Genomic DNA, 24,449 nt, shown 5'->3' with positions numbered 1-24,449 from the left:
ACATTGCAGTATCTTGGATACAACACGCCTGAAACATGAAAGAGGGATAGGACATTCATCTTTTAACACGCTAAACGCTAGACCATTTCCGTATATCAGGGAAATATCACAAATACTCCAAATTTTCTCTTAAATGTCCCATGACTGGTGCTGTTACCCTAAATTCATAATTTTTGATAATTTCAATATGGCGGTTGGTTTACATAGTTAGCAAGTTCCATAGAATTATCAATATTATCATGGTATGCTTTTGTAAGCATTTTTTTTTATTATACTAAATGTCCTCTTCGAATCTCAAAACAATTACATAAATGTAATTTATGAAAATAAAACCTTAGCACCAATAGGGTGGTCAGCTAGGGTGGCCAGTTGAAATTTTAACAAAATATATAGAAAACTATAATATTAAAATATTTTTTTTTAGTTTCTATAGCGTTGTATGGTATCGAATTTAGATTGTAATGATCTATAACGAATAAAAGTATTTTATATTAAGTTAAGTCAATAAATGGCCAAAACCGGGCCAGTGGCCACAACCAGGGCATCTGCCCTACATATTATACATACCTATGCAACATTTTTTAATTCTCCGTGCTGTTTAGCAAAATGAGTGTTACGAAATCTTTAAACGAATTATTGATATGTAAGAGGTATTCTTTCATCAGACACTACATTGTGAGCATTGTGCTGGACTGTAATCCAACTTCGGCTACTGAGTATACTTTTTCCAGCCCGGCAAGGCAAGCAGCTTAGCGCCCGTTGTAAGTAGTGAGGCGTTGAACAAAATTAATGGGTTTCCAGGCAAGTCCTTCTCACCGAGCACGCCTCCTGCTTTAATCTCGCTAAACGTGATGCACTGCCCGCATCCAGTCTGTATTACGAGAACTACAATAGAACGAAACTTTTTAACAGCATCTCGATGTCGAATCCAGTGATATATGGCTACAAAGGTAAGAAGCCAGTATTGGAACATGAGCACTGTATTCTCCTAAGAACTTGGGAGGAATTATGTTGTTGTAGGTTGAAAAGTTAAAGGGAAAAAAGGAAGACCTAGGAAGTGACATCACAAACCATAATTCGAACATAACTATTTAAATAAAACCGGCCAAGTGCGAGTCGGACTCGCACACGAAGGGTTCCGTACCGTTATCTATAAAAACGGTCACCCATCCAAGTACTGACCCCGCCCAACGTTGCTTAATTTCGGTCAAAAATCACGTTTGTTGTATGGGAACCCCACTTAAATCTTTATTTTATTCTGTTTTTAGTATTTGTTGTTATAGCGGCAACAGAAATACATCATCTGTGAAAATTTCAACCGTCTAGCTATCACGGTTCGTGAGATACAGCCTGGTGACAGACGGACGGACGGACGGACGGACAGCGGAGTCTTATTAATAGGGTCCCGTTTTACCCTTTGGGTACGGAACCCTAAAAATCGTTTGACGCATAGGAGAACCCTGCTATTTTTTCTAGATTTTATTTTACCACTTTCTCGGTGGGATTCATATGTAATATTTAAAAAAACTGTTACTGAAATAAGCCCCAGACGGATAGACAGCCAGGCATGACCCACGTTTATTGGTCTAAATTTATTATCGAATTACGGTACAGTACAAGCATTTATATGTGTAAATAATTTTACCTACATAATACGATTATAGGTATAAACATATACATACCTATTATCGTTAAACGGAAACCTACTTGAGTCATCAAAATTTCAAGCCCAGGAAGCCATTAGGAAAGGTCCATTTAATTCGAACCCTTTCCTTTACCTTCTTAGATTTCGTGCGCTGTAGGAGGATTGTATAGGTATTTTACCTGTTTTTACTTCTATGAAGAAGTTAGACCTTTCAATACCTTCTATAAAACTTCGTGTGTTACAGGTTGGTAGTTAATTTACAATATTCCTATTATGATTATATTATACCTAGGTTTAAACAAAAGGGTAAATTTTAGGCAGTTATCACACTGGGTGCGATTCGCACGTTCGTCCGATGGGCGAGCGGGATGTCGCTATAACACGCGCATAGCGTTGTCTCGCTCTAACATCAGAGCGACGTGCGAATCGCATTCAGTGTGATATATACCACCTTAGGGTTCCGTACCCGAAGAATGACAATATGAACCCTAGTACTAAGCTAACGCTATCCGTCCGTCTGTCTATCTGTCAACGGGCAAGGTGTGTTTTAAATAAAAACTTTGGTATTACAATAAACTTGAAATACTTAATTGTGAAAAAATACATTGGTAGGTATGTATTAGATATTTATGTGTATGGACCTGGGACTGTAGCCAAAAAGAGCTATGCTTTAGTAAACTCCTATGTAAAGTAAATAGTACACTAGTTGCTTTTGGCTCGACATTCCTGTATTACTTTAGAGTTTCTGCTGACCTGGATGTCAGTATTGATTTTTTTAGATGCCACTTTTTAATATAGATACTTATTAAATCAGTCATAACCGAATCAAGCCGATCCGGCATCATGCCCTCTTCCATGTAACAATTCATCAGTTTATGAAAAATAAAGAGAGCCTTTACGACCTGGTGTGGCGAAACATTTTATTGTGTTTTCTTTTATGACTAGGCAGCATAAATACAGTTTGAGAATCCATTCACAACTGGACGAATTTGTTTCAATTATTATTATATACGTTGGTGTAGATACGTACATAACCCTCTTCGAAAAAGCACCTAAAAAAATATACAAGAGATGGAAAAACAAAATGACACGTGATTCCCTGGCTCTCGATATCTTATTATAAGTGTATTTTATATCGAGCACATTAAAGGAAATCAATAAACGAAATCTTGGCATGGTAAGTAATACCGGATAGTCACCAGCTTACGTAATAAAAAAATGTAAATAACTCTTCATACTTATGCCGTCACAGTGCTGCGGTTCAACTTCTAAGTCTGTTTTAAAAAGTTGAATTCTAGCTCTCGTATTTAGCTGCACTGCGGGTTTCAAACAGCTTGCAAGTTAGATAGCACTTATTCTAAAATTAGAGTGAAGGCGTGGAGAGACTTGGTTTAGACCGTTGTTTGAAACTTGTTTGAATTTAATTACTTATCTTAACCTTGAACGTCAACTCAGTTTTAGGAGAGTTACCTCAGCAGCAAATGTTAAAACGCCAAAGTCATGTAATGACAGCGAGATTTAAAAATAGTATTTTACAGTAGGTACATATGGTCCTCTTTTCCGCACTTCGTAAATAACTATCTAATCGTGATATAGGTAATGGAGAGCTTTTCAGTCGAATACCGTATTTAGGCCACGGAGCTTGCTGAGTGGCCTAAGTAAGGTACGAGATTGAAAAACTTGATTAGCTAAAAGGATACTTGTTACCTAATTGGTTTTAATTATAAATAATTGGTGGTACGGCCTATAGAAACCATTATCTTAGAACTACAAACGCCTGAATTATTGTTACTGCTAATATACCTACTTTAGAATGTAAATAATTCTTAAAGGCTTGTTAACGTTTATTGATTGCTTCAACTATACAAGGAAACACGCACGTGACACGCAAATATTTAAGGAAAAGAAAATCATGTTGATATAATCAGATCCACACATTACGTTCCGATAGTTTATTAGGTCAAGACATAAAAAAAGTACATTATTCTTTGGTATTTTCTAAGCTGGAAGCGCCAATTCAAAAAAAAAACCTGTTCTAACTTACATTATGTCTTAAAAAGGCCAGCGTTTGCTTACGTTACGTGAAAGCGGGCTCTGAATAATCTACGAATTTAGTATGTTTGCCGGTTCGGATGCTGTGACTGTAGACGGCACGTTCCGAGCGCCACGATTTACAGCCGGCCTGATCCAAAATATCGTAAACTTCACTTAGATTAACGAGCATTGTACACCATCAATAGTTTCCCTTTTTTATTTGACCATTTTTACGTTAGGTAATATGATATTCTTATTTAAGGGTCAAACAGATCACAGTGTTATGTCTTTCCTGTAGACATACACAAGAGTTAAGGGCTATAAAGGTTAATTTTCTTATTTAACCCTTATCCACGTGAAAAGGTCCTCCTTTTATTTAGAGAACTATGATAAAATCATTACTTACATGCCCACAAGCTGTTAACTATTGCCCACAGGAGAGAAAACTAGTGTGTTATGGCGAACAGCACTTTTTTCTCTCCTGTGGGCTATAGTTAACAGCTTGTGGGCGTGTAAGCAATGATTTTATCATAGTTCTCTAAATAAAAGGAGGACCTTTTCACGTGGATAAGGGTTAAATAAGAAAATTAACCTTTATAGCCCTTAACTCTTGTGTATGTCTACAGGAAAGACATAACACAGTGATCTGTTTGACCCTTAAGCACCTTAGTATTGCGTAAATTTATCAATAAATTACAAAGTACGTAATAAAGTATTTCTTTTTAATTATAATGACATACATGATTATTCTGCTAGCTTCTGCCCATGACTTCGTCTGCGTGGCATGATGATGATGATGAATAAAAACTATCCCATATCCTATCCTCAATTACTTATCTCCATAACAAATCTTATTGAAATCGGTTCAGAGGTTTAAGTGTAACAGACAGACAGAGTTAATTCCCATTTATAATATTAGTATTAATTGTGTCGACATTTGTTGCTAACCTATTCATTTGAAAAGTATTTTAATATTAAATATGAATTTTATTAATTAAAGGTAGGTACACCTTTTCCAAATAGTTTTAATCTACCCAACGAAACCAGGAATGTGAAAAATGACGAGGCTCTAATAATATGAATGCCTTTTACCCAACCCCTGGCGGTTCTGCGAGTCGCCGATACCCCGAAGGATTTTTGCGAATATTTATAAGCTGTAATATAAATGCCTCTATTCATATTCGATCTATAACCCCGAAAGGTACGTTCACATTACGAAAAATTTCAAATGAATACAGCCAAGGTATATTTTAGTAGGAGATCCCCCATATAGCCGACCTTCACCAATCTGTCTGACGGATGAAACTATGAAAATATGGTCAAGGCCGTTTTTAATTAATTTATGAAAAAAAAATTTTTTTCGGCAAATTTCACCGATTTGTCTGACGATCGAAATGAGTTTCAATGGAAAGTATACAACTTGTACAACATAAATCATCTAGGTTGCCTATCTTTTTCCGGTCACTATTATGTGGTTGCCGTGTTTAAAGAGGTGATTTTATATCGATAATTGCACTCATCTGTCTGAGGCTTGAATTATACATCAAAATGATGGTAATTTTATTGCAAATACAATGGTATAGGGTTGCCTGCGAAAATCCGGTCACAAATGAGGGTTGCCAGGCTTTTAATTAAAATAAGAAGGGAAGACTTTTAGCGATAACTCATAAACGGCTGAACTGATCAAGTTTATTTTAATTTTATTTGATTGAGTTTTTTAAGCACTATTTTCATGAAATTTTTCACATTTTTTGGACAGATTTTTCAAAAGTTAGAAGGAAAAACTTGTTTTTTTTCTTTCTAAACGATTATTTCCGAAATGATTCACTATATCAAGAAATGTTGTTTAAAGACCCCTATTCATTTTGAATGCCCTATCCAACGACACCCCACACTATGAGGTTGAAAAGATAAAAAAATTGTCACACACATTTTGTTTCTTTCAAAGCGATTATTTCCGAAAATATTCACTTTATCAAAAAATTTTCTTCTATAACCCCTATTCATTTTGAAATACCTTTCCAACAACATCCCACATCGTAGGATTGACACGAAAAAAAAATCCTCACATACATTTTGTTTCTTTCGAGGCGATTATTTCCTAAAATATTCACTTTATCAAAAAATGTTGTTTTAAGACCCCTATTTATTTTGAAAGACCTATCCAACAACACCCCACACTATAAGGTTGGAACGATAAAAAAATTGTCACACAAATTTTGGTTTTTTTTAAAAGCGATTATTTCCGAAAATATTTACTTGATCAAAAAATATTCTTCTAAAGTCCACACCATAGGGTTGCCACGAAAAAAAAATCCTCACGTACATTTTGTTTCTTTCGAGGCGATTATTTCCTAAAATATTCACTTCATCAAAAAATGTTTTCTAAAAACCCGTATTTATTTCAAAAGATATATCCAACGACATATCACATTATAGGGTTGAAGCGAAAAAAATGGTCACATACATTTTTTTCTTTTTTTTTCGTTTGATACCTATGTTGTAAGATATCATTTGATATGAATTTTAAAATAAATAGGGTCCTTCAAAAAAACATTTTTTGATAAAGTAAATATTTTAGGAAATAATCGCCTCGAAAGAAACAAAATGTATGTGAGAATTTTTTTTTCGTGTCAACCCTATGGTGTGGGATGTTGTTGGAAAGATCTTTCAAAATGAATAGGGGTTTTAGAAGAACATTTTTTGATAAAGTGAATATTTTCGGAAATAATCGCTTTGAAAGAAACAAACTGTGTGACAATTTTTTTATCTTTTCAACCTCATAGTGTGGGGTGTCGTTGGATAGGCCTTTCAAAATGAATAGGGGTCTTTAAACAATATTTCTTGATAAAGTGAATCATTTCGGAAATAATCGTTTAGAAAGAAAAAAAAAGGTTTTTCCTTCCAACTTTTGAAACATCTGTCCAAAAAATATGAAAAAATATCATGAAAATAGTGCTTAAAAAACTCAATCAAATAAAATTAAAACAAACTTGATCAGTTCAGCCGTTTATGAGTTATCGCTAAAAGTATTTCCTTCTTATTTTAATTAAAAGCCTGGCAACCCTGATTTGTGACCGGATTTTCGCAGGCAACCCTCTATGCCATTGTATTTGCAATAAAATTACCATCATTTTGATGAATAATTCAAGTGTCAGACAGATGAGTACAATTATCGATATAAAATTACCTCTTTAAACACGGCAACCACATAATAGTGACCGGAAAAAGATAGGCAACCTAGATGATTTATGTTGTACAGGTTGTATACTTTCCATTGAAACTTATTTCGATCGTCAGACAAATCGGTGAAATTTGCCGAAAAAATTTTTTTTTCAAAAATTTATTAAATATAGCCTTGACCATATTTCTTTAGGCAACCCTATTTATTTATGTCCTGCAACATATTTTCTTTCATATTTTCATAGTTTCAGCCGTCAGACAGATTGGTGAAGGTCGACCATATATGTGGGATCTTAGACCATTTGGTTAACATGCATAGTATATTTAGTTAATATCTTTGATAAAAACCGGCCAAGTGCGAGTCGGACTCGCGTTCCAAGGGTTCCGTATATTATACAATTTTTAACAATCAGTGCCGGATTAAGATATTTTGATGCCCTAAGCATTTCTAGGTGCCCCCTCTCCCTAGGGTCATCAAGATTACATTGATTTTTTGGTAAATTGAGAGAAGTTCATTGCCGCATTACAGCTGAGAATGGAAATCAGTCACATCATTTTATCACGAAAATTGACAGTGCCGCAGCAGTAATGTTGCAACAGAGTACCTAATGCTGTTGCAGTCGCCACCCGAATGTCACCTTTATCACAGCGTAGAAAGTAATAGAAACGCGAGCGAAGCGAGCGCGGAAATTTTTCGATATAAAAACGCAATATGATAGACAGTTGTACATTTTTACTTTTAGTATGGAAATCAGTAACATCATTTTATCACGGAAGTTGACAGTACTGCAGCAGTAACGTTGCAACAGAGTAATGTTGCTGCAGTCGCCAACCGAATGTCACCTTTATCATACCTTATAAAGTAATTGAAAACGCGAGCGAAGCGAGCGCGAAAATTTTTCGATATAAAAACGCAATTTTAGTTTTAGTCCCAACCAGGCGCGAATCCAGGATTTCATACAGAGAAGGGATGGAACAGTTTTCTATCAGCCTAGCTTCGCATAGGGCTCGATATTTAAGGGTCTCAGCGAGGTTGTTTTCATGCATAAAATATGCAAGAAAGCAGAGAGCTTGGAATTGAATTGGCGAAGTGTGAGAAAGGCAGTAGGCCCAGCTGCGAAAGAGGAAAGCTTGGATTTGGATCCACGCCCAAGTGTAATTAAGGCAGAAGATCAACTTTGCCGTAAGGCAGAAGGCCTCGCATAAGACCTAACGCCGAACCGCAAAAGAGTGGGTTGAAATCGAATCTATGCATGTAATCACGACTCTTCTACTGCTACCGATTGTTTCCCAAAGAATTACGCGCCAAAGAATTTTGCAAATTAGCTTTTGGACAGCTAAAAAAATCGTGTGGTAAAAACGATGTGTCTGTCCCTAATTTTAAAATTTGTTCACCTTTTTCAACCTGGCATTTTGGTGCCCTCCCTGAACGTGGTGCCGTAAGCACGTGCTTGTTTTGCTTATTGGTTACAAAGTCTTTATTAATTCAACCATTAAAGTCGACGAGTACAAAAAACTTTAAGCTAGCTCTCAATTTAACATTTTTTTTAAACATTATTTTTAATTTGACCTTACAATTACTCGTAAGTAGGTAAGACCGTTAAATATTTAAAATGATTATCTTATCAGAAAATTATCACCAATTACTCTAAGAAAACTACTACTCTAAGTAATCCGGCACTGTTAACAATGTATTTTTTATGTGAAACGTGAGTGAAATCTCTTTAAAAAATCCGTAGGGGTCGGATTAAAAACTGTAATTAAGTCCGACTCACGCTTGACTGTACATTTCTAATAGGTTTTCCTGTCATCTATAGGTATAGACCTATTTTATGTATTTTTTTCAAAACTTTAGACCTAGTAGTTTCGGAGATAAGGGGGGGGGAATGGTCATTTTTTGCCTATTTTCTTGAATAACTTCTAAACTGTTGATTCGAAAATTATAAAAAAAAAATATTTGAAATCCTTACAATAAGCTCTTTCATTTGATATGTAACATGATATAGTTTGAAAATTTTTATTTTTTATTTTTTCATTTACCCTCCCAAAAGTGGACCCCATGTTTAAAATTCATTTGTTTACGTTACATGTCCGTATTCGGGTCACAAACTTACATATGTGTACCAAATTTCAACTTGATTGGTCCAGTAGTTCCGGAGAAAATCGGCTGTGACAGACGGACAGACAGACAGACAGACAGACAGACAGACAGACAGACAGACAGACGCACGAGTGATCCTATAAGGGTTCCGTTTTTTCCTTTTGAGGTACGGAACCCTAAAAATGGGAGAGAATAAAGATTTTTAAAGTCGGTTCTTTATTTATTCTATTTGACACGTTTTCGGTTAAATATATGTCGAGTACCGATGGTCTCAAAGGCGGTGGGCGCGTGGGGGTAGTACGATAATGTATTACTTCACAGCTAAATCAGTATGCTACCATTGCTACCAGTGCATGAAATAAACATTAGGACTCGTTAACCATACTAGTGCCTACTATACTTCAGTACTAAATGTTTAAAAGAACTAATTGCTATTTTTAACTCAAGGGAGCGATATGAAAGTAAAAAAGAAACCGTTTAAATCTTTATTCAAGTCAAACTAGGCCGGCTTCAACCCTACATATCTGACCTGAGAAGATTTAGCCCTATATGGGACCGGCAACAAACTCAGAAGGACAAATCTTTTCAAAACAAGTTAAAACAACACATAACACATCATTTCTTTATTTCACAAAAGTAAGGTTCTAATGAAACATAAGAAATCAAAGTAACACTTGAAATAAAACACTTCGCTAAATGGTTAAAGAACGCGGGATTCTATAAGCTATCAGAATAATCCTTCAGGTATAAGCCTTCAGGAACGTAGCGAGTTAGGCACGAGGTTGGCTAACGAGTACGTCCGATCTCTAGCGCGGTCCGATCAAGAAGAACTACCAGCGGCGGAGCCTCTCTGCTCCCGCCTCAAAGTCAAGTTGGCAAACCTGCTCGACCAGTCTACCAACATACCGACAAAAATGCCAACTCGTGCCTACGCTCACTCGAGAGAAACCTCTCGACGTTCCAAAGCATTCTACCTGTCATCTTAGTTCAACAACACGCCAATAGATGGCGTTACTCTCTATGCAACTTTATTTCAACAATGCGGCAATAGACGGAGTTACTCTCTACACAACTTTATTTATTTTGTTACAACCAAATAATACGTAGCTCAACATTGCTAATCGATTTTATACAGGCGTCTAAAATAATGAACTATAACGCTGCAATACGTCTTTCTGGTGTCAGGGTCCGACATATATATATTTGGTAATCAAATTTAGGTTGAAAATTTCTGTAACTATTTATTCGACCGAATTCACTGCAATACCGCTGGTCGTTATTTATTTACTGTCAAGTAATGCTTTACCGCAGTGAGTATGAACAGTTTTTTATTAGCTTTCCACCCCTCAACTTAGCTCGGTAGGTAAACTCGTCTCTAACAGTGTTGGCCGAAAGTTAATCCAAATTGAAAATGCTGGCCATTAACCATTATAAATTGAACCGTAAACTGTAATCGTCCATTACGGTTTAAGGTTCAATTTATAATGGTTAATGGCCAATATTTTCAATTCGCATTAACTTTCGGCCAACACTGGTCTCTAATATGTATGTTTGTGAACATTAAAAATACATTAACTGTACTTATGTTAACATTTTTATCTCGGGTTTAAAGTTATGTTAACTCTGGATAACTGCATGAAGTAATAAATTAAAACGGACAGATTACTTGAATTACTTTAGCATGTTATGTCAATTTATTGTACGATGTAAAAATGTTTAAAGGATTTTTTTCTTGTATTATTTTTAATAGTAAGGGATATATAGGACGCAAGTATAGTCACCTGCAATAATCTATTACACAACGAAGGCCTCAAGAATATCTGACACGATCTTATGTGTAGAGCCATAAGAGCGAGTCACATATTTTTGCGGCCTTCGAAGACTAAAATATTATTGCACGTGACTGTACCAAGGAGAAGAGATATCAAAAGTAGAATGAATATCAACACGACTGACATTATTTAGCAACTTATTATTCGGGTATGAACCAAAGTTAAATCGGGCGAAGCCGCGTCAGGTGAAACCAACCGATGTTAATGCTCGTAGCGTAGCCTCAAATTTGCCCCTCAACACTTTGCATTTCTTTAACTCAGCAAAACGCTGTGGCGCCTAATTTGCATAGTTTTGATTTAAGGGCTCTTATTAAGTCATAATTAAGTATTGTGTTTACTTTATAAATGATTCTAAAATGTGACTTTATCAGCTTTTCCCCTTTTTAAGCATTGACGCCCTTAACAGCTTAGACCTCAATCGATCGTAAACATTCTAATTCGATCAACGTGAATTCGATCCATATCTAATCCAGATCGAATTCAATATCCTATAATCAACATTAGAATACGGCTATACGGCTATGCATGTAGTTATATCTCATGACATATCGGAACTCGTACCTAATGACATACCTTGCACACATGCATTAATATGTACTATACTACCTATACTCACCCGTAAAAATGAACGTAGCGAACACGACTAATGAGTAGGTTTCTTATAAGTAAATATTACTTTTTCACACAGGAGTTATTTATTAGACCCGCCTAATTGTGCCGTAGTCCAATAGATGCTAACGAAATAGGTAATTAATCACAGTGCACCAAAATCTGGCGTAGGTAATTTTCTATACACACAGATACAATGAATACTGTGATTTTCATTACAATGCCTTTGAGATATGATATAAACCATAACTATCCAAGCATCGGTGAAAATAAGATGTGTTTATTCAAGTAGTAATTTTCTAAGTGTTCCTTTTTCCTACGATAAGGTAAATGAACATTTCTAGGCTATTTTGTGTACTCGACGTAACAGAAGAGCGGAAACAATGAGTGACCACCGGACGCACCTTTAATTGGCGGTTCCGTTCCCGTCCCCCTGACCCTGCGACACGCGCACCCCCGTACGACACATTCTTTAAACATTTAAAGATTACCCGCAGCCTGCCATTAACAGGTAGTTTAGTTATAATGGACGTAAAAGCCGTTGCGCAAACAAATAGGTAATTTTTATTATGCATAATTACTAGCTAAGTCGTAAGAGCCTGGCCGCGTAGCCAAGATGCCAATCGCTTACGCTCCGTAGCGATCGAAACTCAACTGTCACTGTCACACTAATATGGAAGAGTGATAGAGAGACATAATGCTTATCGTTGTAAAAGGCGGCTGTCATTATAAACAAGTAAACAAGACGTTAGGTAAATGACCATTGTACCTAATTTATTATATAGTCACTTACCTAATGCTTTCCTACTTTTACCTTGTATTATTATAACATGATGCTTAAATTAACATATATAGGCATGAATTAAACTTTATTCTTTACTATATAAAATATAGAATATTACATTGTTTTATAGGCATATAAATATGGAATAGGCAGACCAAAAAAGCGATGGCTCGATGTCGTGAAAGCAGATATGAGCGTGAACGGGATCACACGAGACGACGCCCAGGATCGCGCAAAGTGGAGGAAAGCAAGTAGGAAAGCGGACCCTGGCAAAGGCCGGGATAACGCTAGGTAGAAGAAGAAGATAAATATGGAATATTACACTTACAGCAGGAGTTTTAGTTTTGGAGTTATAATATTAATATTCTCGGTTTCAATTTCATGTCAATTGTGCTCTTTTCCCACCTGGCGGCTTAGCACGGTCGCGTTTTTATCCCTTGTCACCATGCCTGTCACGTTCTAACAAGTATGTAAGTGCGAAAGGGACGCGCATAGTGATAGTCGTTAAAAATGGAACCGTGCTGAGCCCGCTGATGGCACAAAATTTAATAAACTTCTGAGCGTTGTATGGTTTCAAGGCAGGACACGGCAAACAACTGTCGTGCCGAGTGAAACACAACATTGTTCATCCCATTGATGCTAGGAAGTTACCTACTAGATAATATATTAAATTCTCTTATTTGAAAAGTTATATTTCCCGGCCGGGTTGAAATGATAATAGCTTTTACCGGTGCCAAGGAGGTGATACATTCAAAATGCTCTTTTTTTGTTGTGACTACTAGTATTAGCAACATACATTCGATTTAAGATATATGTATTTCTATTTATTATACATTTCTAAGACTCCATAAATTACGATCCATTTACTTTTATTATACCTACATTAAAAGATCCATACAACACTATAAGTACTTACGTATATGAAATTGGTCACTTAATTTATTTAATTTCTTAAAATATACACTAGCGACCCGACCCGGCTTCGCACGGGTTAACAAATTATACACCTAATCCTTCCTCAAGAATCACTCTATTGATAGATGAAAACCGCATGAAAATCCGTTTAGTAGTTTATGAGTTTATAGCGAACATACAAACACACAAAAAGACAGACGCAGCGGGGGACTTTGTTATATAAGGTGTAGACGGTGTAGTGATATAGAATGTCTAGGTATTCTACTTTCCTAAATAACACCTAATCGAAATTAGTAGACTCACTCTTCGTTCGGGCACCAAAATATCTCGCGCGCAATGGGACACTTTCAATACTTGATTAACAACTTGACTTATTGTTATTGACTTAACTATTAGAACTTTTAGAACTAAACATTTAAATATAACGCGCGTCACATGTTGATCTATAAACCAACCATAGTTATTTTAGAGTCCAGTATATACCTACTTATTGATTAACCAGGCCTAAGAATAGTCTTAGTAGCGTATAGACGCTATTAGGTATAATAGATCGCTATACGATAAGTAATTGCTTCTGTATTATTTTACATTAACTATGAACATTGTATTGAGAGATCAATAAACTAAACTAAACTAAGCAAAATAAATAAACTCACAGGTCAGGTTACTCAAAGTTTATCGATATCACAGATGTCATCGCTCGTTGAACATAGAGGACGCACCTCAACAAGGCTTACAAAAGATTCACGTAGTACAGGGCAAACTACTTTCGAAATCAATAACATTTCATATGCTCCGCTTCGTCGCCTATGTAAATACTCGCCGGAGGACTCTTTGGGTACTTTTGATCAATCAGAATACGTTCAAAGATGACACCGGGTTGTCTATGTAACATAAATTCTGTTATTCAGCTTAGATTATTTAAATATTTGTACTTGCCGGTATGCCGGTCCATTCATGCGATATTATGCAAGGGAACTTGATTTTAAATTCACTTTGTGCGTCTTATTTCATGAGGATATAATTAAAAATTCCCTACAGTGACTCTGATAGCTCATAAAATGATCTAGAGGCCTTCTTAATAATAATATACTTACGTAATAATATTATGTGTACTTACTACACAATGTTTACGATGTGTTCACAAGCAATTTATGCGATGCTTGGAATAAAGCAATTATGCTAAAATATTAATACCTATCATAAAATATTTTTTACACAATTACGTACGTACGTAGTTACGTACATTCTTACTTCCACTCCACGCTTTAATCCTAAAATAAAGTATTTATCAATAAGTACAACTTTTTGTAATTCATGATTCTTATTTTCACTCTAAAATGCTTTAGAAAAAAAGTAACTAGTTACATCTCCGCCTTTCTTTTTATTCCTTTTAAAGTGCTTGCGGATTCTAAAGTGCCCATAGCTTGTCTTTCAAAAGTTTACCCCGGCGTCCCTTTTCATATCTCTGCTTCAATTTCGCAGTGCAATTTATATGCACTTTGTAGCGGTGGGCGTTCAAAAGCACCTCGCAGCCGGAGCGTTTATTCGAGGAGAGTGCTACTGTTAAACGCCGTTTTTTCTGCTGAAGAAGCATCTTGATGACGGCGTTCATAGTTAATGAGCAGCCAGTATCCGGCGGTGTTACAGCGCAAATTGCCCGCTCTTTAGAGGCTCGCGTTTGCCAACTTGGTTGAAGCCGGTCTAGCGTGAAAGACGCTTCCGACCGTGCGTTATTGTTTACTGCGGGAATGACTTCCTTTTGCTGGTGCACCTAGAGACCGCCAAGTTGTTGCACTGCTGAAAGCTATCTTTTACCCTTGGCGAACAAATATCCATTAATACAGAGCGAAATGGCATATCGCTTTATGAGATATCTAGGTTCTCTGCCTAGCTTTCAACTGTTTGCATTGAATGTGCCGTATCCATGTACGTTCGTTTATAGTTACTATATGCAACAGTATAATCGTTAAACTTGTACTCTAAAGAAAATAAACTAGGGTCAACCGGGGTAAATGCGTCACTAGAGGTTAATGCGTCTTTTAAACGTTTCTTCTAAATGGGACATTTTAGAACTATTGCAACCCTCGCTGTTAGAAGTGTGGTCATTGAACTCTTAGTGTTGACGGCTATAATAAATAGTTATAATATGTTGCGTTTGGAAGATATCTTATAATACGCATTTACCACAAGAGACGCATTTACCCCGGTTGATCCTATATACATACAATTATCGTGGTAATATTATGAATTTTATGATAATATACAAGAGGTTTCAGTCAGAGTTTTTTTTTATTAATGAACAATATGAGTAGGTTAATCGAACGAGCGAGCGAAGCGAAGTTCTTACATTCAACTTGGAACACGCGGCTGGCTAGGGGCACGCCCCGGCGTTCGATGTTTTTAAGCTGAACTATCAGAGGATAGTTTGATGGACAATAACTTAAGTAAAGGGTCTAGCAGGCTAAGGAAGGAGAAGTGGCCCCTGTGACGAATATCGGATTTTTATAATGTCATTTGTTGGCTATCTTATAATATAGAAACACCTTAACTTTCAGTCCCCTATCTTGAACCGTCACCGAGATAATATCAAAAACGTCATTTTATGGACACATTTTTCAAAGTCGTTTTTCTCCTGAACTATATAAGGTAGAACAATCAAACCAAATCATAGCTACAAAGAATGAGTAGGAATATAACTCAGATTTTATTTAAATATTTAATTCCCTGGAAAAATAATGATTAAAATGTCAGAGAATTTTTTGACAGCTCTTTTCAACAAGTATTTGTAAAGGTACACGTATGGAAAAAAACACATAAACTGCAAATAGTATTAGCTACTACCATGCGAAAAATCAATTCAATATAATTGGTGCAACATACTTTAAAAAAATTAAATGTCAACGAAAGTGTTTAGCTATCAAAGGCGTCTTTCATTCTGAAGGAGATTTTCTGTTTAAATGAGGTTTAATTTCGTTGCCTAGCAACAGAGAGTGTTTATTTTGAACTTGACGCATGGCTGTCAAAAAAGGTTACTCAACTGCTGCAACTAAGATAACATTTATTTTTTTTAAAGTATGTTGCACCAATTATATTGAATTGATTTTTCGCATGGTAGTAGCTAATACTATTTGCAGTTTATGTGATTTTTTCTATAGGTGTACTTTTACAAATACTTGTTGAAAAGAGCTGTCAAAAAATTCTCTAACTTTTTAATCATTATTTTTTCAGGGAATTAAATATTTAAAAAAATCTAAGTTTTACTCCTACTCATTCTTTGTAGCTATGATTTGGTTTGATTGCTCTACCTGATATAGTTCAGGAGAAAAACGACTTTGAAAAATGTGTCCATAAAATGACGTTTTTGATATTATCTCGGTGACGGTTCAAGATAGGGGACTGAAAGTTAAGGTAAGTTAATTTGTTAATTTCCAAATATCATTTAGTACTCAATTTTTTTCTTTTTTTCGAAAAAAAAATACTTTAATAAAACTACCCCGCGTCTTTTTCTACTAAATATAGTAATATTACTAAATAGTTTCAAAAAACTGTTATACCTAATGCGTAGAACCAAAAACTTTCCTTGGGTGGTATTACAAATATTAGTGCTCTTCCTCCGATTATTAAAAATAGTACTGGCAAAATATAAATAGTTTATTTAAAATTATCTAGGTACCTAGATACCACAACCTTCATGATCTACATTCGCTATGTAATGTCAGAATGTAAACGTTACCAAATGGAAGATATATTTAACGATTATGATGATACCAGCCAGGTGGCAGGCGATCTTGAACAAGAGTAATAAATCTACTTCGTCGTGGAATCGTATGGATTATAATGACAGCGGCTATAATTGACGACATTGCGAACAATGTTGCAGTAAGTACAGTCAACCAATTTGATTCCTTCGCCACTATAGAACCATTGTCATAATGAATCAATTTGTTTATCTTCTACGACAGTGCTTATTGAGTGATTTGTGATATACAGGGTGTCCCTAGCCATTGGACAAAGCCGAAATGTACATATGCATTAAGGTATTTAGAACCAGTATACAAAGTATCATAACAATCGGTGTAGCGGTTACCAAGAAATTAACAAATTACGATTTTTTTACTTTGGAGCAACCTGTATGTGTTAGTAGCTCCTGAGGTAATAAATAGTATGAAACCTTCTTCGACGGTTTTGATTATCTTTTTTATTTATGACATTAATAAGATTCTGACTTTTGACAAATGTCATCATTGCCGCACATTTTCAGACAAATTGTCAAAAGCACTGCCAATGATTAATACAGTATGTTTCTTTTTGTTGTCGATTATTGGAAATAACTTTTGTTAGATAATTTATTTTTTTATCTGTTGTTCTAATTAAAAAAATATTACCGTTAGAGCATTTCTGAGGTACTTAACCCTACGTGGGATTTCAGGGTTTGTCCAATGGCTAAGGTCACCCTGATATCTAGTACCTAGTTAAAGCGACGAGGTTCTATAGACACCTAGGAATTAAATTGGTTGACTGTATAGTTACTGCATATATCAACATATTAAGGTATCTAAATTACGAGTAAAAACAATTTGCATTGTAGAAGAATAAATTGCGAATTGGACGCCAATTCGAACTTACATTCCGTTAAAAAATGTCATGATAATGATATCGCGAAATAATAATAATAGCATTATTTTAAAATCGGAATGCTATTTTAGAATTGGCCTCTGGCATTTATAAGTTTAATACTTCCTTCCAAGTTGCCATTATACATATTTGAATCTGTTAACAAGTTAAAAACGAACAAACATTTAAATTGAGAGATCATTCTATTTTTAAACAGACACTTGTCACTGAAAACTAATAATACGAATACCAATTTGAAATCGTGGCAAGTAGACAAGTCAACATGGGCCAAGGTTTCGTTTAGTTAAACAAAGGTAAGTAAAATATTTTTTGTCTATTAATCCAAATATTTTTTAGATATAGGTTATAAAAAAACTGATTTCTTACAATTTATTTTTTTCTAGATATGTTGTATTTTGTTTTTGTGATAAAATGCTATCTGTTATAAAAAAAACTATCATCACTAATGGCAACAAATCATTTTCTAGTGCAACAAGCATTACCGTCTATTACCGTCTGTATTTTTAAAAGCTGTCATCGTTATAATTGCACAAGACCATTAATCTAATGAAATTTGTACAAGAAGCCTAATATGTTAGGTATTGCTCGACTTACCTTGACTTGACTTACGTTGAATAGGACAAATTGTTACTTAGCTAAAATTACACAAAATAAGGACTGGAATTAAAGTTAATTCTATAAATGCTACTTCTAGTAAGTGCCTATTTATTTCAAGCAATCATCAATACCTATTAAAAACTGAAGAAGGACTTGAAAGAAGGTTTACTTATTTAATTTTATTTATTCATTTTATTCTTATTTTAATTTGATTCAGGCAACAAGGCCCATATTACATATACCTTATAGACTAACATACTACATAATTATGTATACATTTCACGTATATGAGAAGGGCTCTGGAAAGCGACAAAATTTTACGGGTTATTCCCACTAGTTACCACCAAGTTTTTACCAGTGGTAACTACTGGGAATTTTTTTCCCACCTTTTACCACTGGTAACTACTGGGAATAAAAATTCCCAGTAGTTACCACCAACTCGGGTTAGTGTTAAATACTAATAAAAACAGTAGGAATGAATAGTATAAATAGAGTTATTTTGAATTACCTAATAAAATCACTTGAAAAATCATCTAAATGGATTATTAAATTTATCCTTAAGTACATATATCATAGTTTTTGTACTAGTACCGGTTAAACTGTTTCAATATTTTTGGTCACTTTTAAGGGAGTTTCATCATCATCAACTTAAGAGTTATTCTCTTGTCGGTGGAGTATCTTCCAGCTTTCCCTATCCTGCGCCAGCTCTTTGACTTTTTGATACGACACGACCCCCACTTTTTCTTTCACTTGCTCCAAAAAGCTGCGTCTGGGTTTTCCTCTTCCCCGCTTGTGTCCTATCCGCCCCTCCAGGATAGTTTTAAAGAAGTGGTCGTGTCGTATTAAGTGTCCAATCATTTTTCCGCGTCTATTTGCGATGGTGTCCAGGATAGCTCTCCTTTCATTCACTCTTCTTAGCACCTCCTCATTCGTTATCTTGTCTTTCCAACTAATGCCTTCCATACGCCTCCAGCACCACATTTCAAATGCTTCCATTCTCTTTCTATCTCTTAGGTTCATTGTCCACGTTTCACTTCCATATAGGGCTATACTCCAGATGTACACCTTAATCAGTAGCTTCTTGCTTCTACATGACAAACGGGATTTCAATAGTTGCTTCTTCTGGTTGTATGCTTTTTTTGCCATAGCAATCCTTGCAACGATGTCTGGTGTGCACCTGGAGTCCCTGGTAATTAAGCTGCCTAAATATTTAAAACTTTCAACCTGTTGAATTGGGGTGTTGTTTAGAACTATTGGTGGATGACTAGTTTTGCGTTTTGAAGTTGTAATAGTTTTCGTTTTCTTTATGTTTAAGGGAGGGGGTTTAAGGGAGTTTACTAAAACACTAATCGACTTATAATTATTTATTAAATTACTCTATATATTTATACTACACTATTTATAGTGTTTTTATTAGTATTTAACTCTAACAAAATTTTGGTGGTAACTACTGGGAATAAAAATTCCCAGTAGTTACCACTAAACCGAGTTGGTGGTGGAGTGGTAAAAGGTGGGAAAAAAATTCCCAGTAGTTACCACTGGTAACAACTTGGTGGTAACTAGTGGGAATAACCCAATTTTACGATAGTTATTCATACATTTTTTTTCGTTTTCAATAAAGAAGGAAGTTCGAGAAAATTTTGTTAATTAACAATTTACTAACTTGTTAAAAAGATAACTATAAGATAAATTTCTACAAGCACCGTAAAACGGGGTGAGTAGGTTTCGCGGGGAGCTATGGGTTATGAATGGGGAGAGAAGGATTGAGAGGGGGGTGAGGTGGGTTTTTAAGGTTACTGCTACAAAAATAATGTATTCCAATTTAAAGTGGAGCTATAGTAATATTCATAATAAAAAAAAACGATCCAACAATCTTCCAAAATCACCTTTGTATGAAAAACCCTCTCACCCCAAATACGAGGCACTACGGGGTGAGGTAGGTTTTCCTCTTTATCGTCAAAGTTATGAAATGGAACTACCCAAAATAAAATACACACTAAAATACATACATACGTCCGAACTTTTATCGAGGTTTGAAAGTCAAATTTCACCCAACTCACCCCATTTTACGGTAGTACATTTGTTCACATGTTTTAAATACACCATATTTTTTAAAAATTTTCAATGAATATTTAATACCTTTAAAATTATATTTAATGTTACGTAATCGCTTTTTCAAACCGCGCGCGTTTCCCGAACATAAGGCGCGGAGGGCAGTGTTCAGCGATGAATATAAATAATGGAGATACAGTTCTCTAAGTATGGAATGTTTGCTTTGAAATATCCTCCTCTTTTATAATATTAATTTTGGTTTCTTAAATTTTAATACTTTTTGAGATAGATATTGGGAAAATAAAAAATATCTGCATTTTTCCCCTTTTTTGTTTATATAACTTTTGATATTTTTTGCGTACTAATACACACTTCATATACATTTTTCTAGGCATCGTGACGAATCTAACGAGGTTACACACGTATTTTTAGGAGTAGTATCTCTATTATTCACCGTTTTCAGTTTCTCGAGTAGTCTATAGGCATTTACGCGACTGCAGAGGACACTGGTTTGATTCCAGCCTTGGACACTGGAAGCGGTAATTTTTTCTTTCGTATATGACATTTATTCCGGTTTTTAATTTATATTAGTGCGTGTACTTAACAAAAATTTAAATATTTCCATTAAAAATCATTTGATTTGTGTCTTCACATTTATCATCAATATTATATTTATTTATTTTTTTAATATTCATTATTAAAAATTTTAAAAATAAAATAAACTAACTTATCTATAAAATAAAACTAAATTAAAACTAAAAACTAATACTAAATAAAATAAAATTAAAATACGTCTAAGAAATTGGGCCCATTTGGCATGGTGCCGAGGACGCTGGCAGCATTTCCCCGCTGTATTGCGAAGCTAATACGTTGAGCGAGAAAGCTGCCAGCTCTTCGGTCACCAGTGAAATCGATAAGCCTTTTTGAAAGGTCTTTAAAAAGTTGTAGGGCATTAGGACCCCACGCGCCAAGGGTCTCAACCCCAAATGGCATATAAATATACTCGGGGCCGAGACCCCTGTACTTATGGAATTTGAGCTTTTCGGCCGCTTTAGCCGCCGCACCTGCTTGGTGACTGGTTCCCGTGAGGTGGGAAGGGGCCAGAGTGTCAACGCAGGTAGCGTCCCACACTAGCACCCTTCCCAAACTCCAAGGAACCAGGGACATACCGTCCGGTCTCTTGCCGTCGTCTCTAGCCATGCCAGTTGGCTCCAGTAGAGCTGGCACGTTGACGGATGCAAGAGACCGCCGGATTATGTCATTCAGTGCGGCGTGTCTTGAAAAGCGGCCACTAATTTATTAATTACTAGTTTTTGCCCGTGACTTTGTCTGCGTGAAATGATAATGAATGGAAGATAAAAAGTGTCCCATGTCCTCAAACTATCTCCAGACCAAATTTCATCGATATCAGTTCAGCAGTTTGTCTGAAGGGTTAACAGACAGACAGAGTTTCTGTAACATATTTACAATATGTATTAGAAGAAGAATTATTTTATTAAATCGTTTACCTAATACAGATTATATTAATAATTAAATGGACTGGTCTACACAGACGATTAAAAAAAATTTAATTAAAGTACTTAGACCTTATATATATATAAATATAAATACACAGCTTTATTACACTTTAAAATACCCATGACAGTAGCATACAGGTTGGCAAAGGTTGTAATGGAACAATTTTAGAAAATAAAATGTACACATTTTAAAAAGGAAAAACCTACTTATGTAAAAATACCTAGTAAAGGAACAGTTAGGTATGATATGAATGTGTGCAGTGTTGCATTAATCTTTCATAGAAGGCAACATCACATAGGTATCAACGTGGCGCCTTACGTGTCGTTACACGTCATGTTGAATAACTTTCTTTGCTGTTTTCAAAACTACTTCAATTGTGTCGCCTCACTTGATGACTTCGACATCAAGTGATTAATGTATTTTCAATTATGGGAATTGAACACAGTGCGCATGCGACGAAATTTATTATTAGAAGGACGTTAAACGAGATCACACGGTTATACTGACCGCTTAGAGACGGACAATACTGAGTGGTGTTGTGATCTTGTGTGATTAATAAGTATTATACTAAGTACTTATTAGTGTGTGTGACGTAAAAGTGATAGAGTATGTACGAAACGGTTCGTAGTTGGGCTATGAAAAGATGAGTGGCGATAGTCGTAAAACTGGCAAGTATCTCTGTTACGTATTTATTTATTGCGACTAGGAGCTGTAAAATAATTGGCATCTTCCATTGAAGAGTTTTAAGTTAAAGCATTTCCATATAGCCACTAATATTGTGTGTGTTTTGAAACGATAGCTATTTTTTTGTAAGTATATTTTATTGCTCTGATTTGTGCATAGCATTCGTTTGCAAAATGTGATCATTCAATCATTAAACTCGAACAAATGAGAAAAATTCAAAGTTTGCGGTGGCTTACAAATATAATTATTATAATATGACCACTTTATATGAATTAGCGATGGCCCCAGTGAACTGTCAATCGGTGTCGATGTCGTAGTCAGATCGTATAATCCGCCGTATTACATTACGGCTAGCCGTTATCAAAAACAGGGGCGTTTTGAAATGCGGCGGTTCGACGATTAGCCGGATTGTCATTGTGATACGTTCTTCAATAAGGCGGCCAACGTTTAGCCGCATCGTACTACTATTTTAGATTGTAGAGTGACCAGTTCTTTCGGTCGCCCACGTAACCGGAGTTTGACAATGTTTGCAATTTAATTTATTTTTACCATGGTCCCACCGCACTACATGTGTTTCTTTTCCAAAACATTTCCTTCACAACTTAAATAGACGGAGCCCCGCAAGCGGGGCTCCTATTTCTGGGCGGTTTGCCCTTCGGGCATCTGAAGCTACCTAACGAACCTAACCTACTTACCTACCTACGCTTTTTTCCCCAAAGTGTAATGTTTTCACGGACGTCTCACTAAATCAATAGGTAGGTAGGTTAGGTTCGTTAGGTAGCTTCAGATGCCCGAAGGGCAAACCGCTCAGAAATAGGAGCCCCGCGAAGCGGGGCTCCGTCTAGTTAAGTTGCGAAAGAAATGTTTTTTGAAAAGAAACAGTCCGACGAACTCCATTTTTGATGGACACCCCAGCGTTTGTCAGGCAGCGCCACGGGTGTTAAAAATGGGAACTAAAAACTGTCAAAGCGGCGGCTAATGACTCGCTGTATTACATTACGGCTAGCCGTGTTGAAGAACGTATGGCGCCGAATACATTCCGGCGGATTTTCATTCAGCCGCATTCAATCCGGCTAATCGTTAAACCGCCGCATTTCAAAACGCCCCTGTTTTTGAAAACGGCTAGCCGTAATGTAATACGGCGGATTATACGATCCGACTGCGACATCGATATTATTAAGTCAAATTTCGAGCATGTCACATTATTTTGATACATCATAGGTACTTTTATTTGTTCACATGTCACATTAAACTATTATAGATACATTACACCTAAGATATTTATTGATACTTAAACAAGTAACCGTAAGCCAAAGCTCCTTGACTAGTAATCTTAATAGAGAGCAGGACCTCAAACACTCATAAGTAGAGCAGCCGGCGTATTATGGATGGTTTTATCCATCTTTATCCACGTGATAAAATAGCTGTCACTTTTTAACACCGTGGGATAGAAAGTGACGGACAGTGTTTTATCACGCTGTCAAGTAGACAAGAACGACCATCATATCCGTACAGGAGGCACAAGTTTCCAAGATATTTAGCATTATTCACATCTGCTAACGCATATCCATTAGAAACCCGGTTTAGTTAATGGCGTAAAGTACGTTTAATAAGGGTACAATTATAATTTCAGAATATATATTCTGTATCACAAGAACTTACCCTAAGTGTTTCTGGAATGTTCAATTTTCATATAAGCGAAGGCTTAGTTAAACAACCAAAAATATAAAAAATAAATGAAGTAATTTTCGGTTCCTATATAAACCTAGACAAGTCAATTTGTGTAGGCAAAACACTTATTTTAGCCTACAATATAAATCATACAACCCTAAAATTATGAGACCTATTCTGTTTTAA

General features: G+C 35.7%; 1 protein-coding gene across 2 annotated transcripts in view; it reads left to right on the top strand.

Annotated features, from left to right (window-relative positions):
• Window positions 1-2,655: 2,655 nt before the first annotated feature.
• LOC134790761 (sodium/hydrogen exchanger 9B2-like) overlaps window positions 2,656-24,449 on the top strand; it is a 48,124-nt gene continuing 26,330 nt past the window's right edge. The window contains exon 1 of one of the 2 annotated variants that reach the window (XM_063761685.1): window positions 2,656-2,822. The gene's annotated coding sequence lies outside the window, so the exon portion shown is untranslated. The remainder of the gene's footprint in view (window positions 2,823-24,449) is intronic. The other variant, XM_063761686.1, reaches the window with a different exon arrangement.

The sequence above is a fragment of the Cydia splendana genome, chromosome 5 (genome assembly GCF_910591565.1).
Source record: "Cydia splendana chromosome 5, ilCydSple1.2, whole genome shotgun sequence".
NCBI classification, from domain to species: Eukaryota; Metazoa; Arthropoda; class Insecta; order Lepidoptera; family Tortricidae; genus Cydia; species Cydia splendana.
Note: the sequence above shows the minus strand (reverse complement) of the source record. Positions and strands in the feature narration are given on the sequence as shown.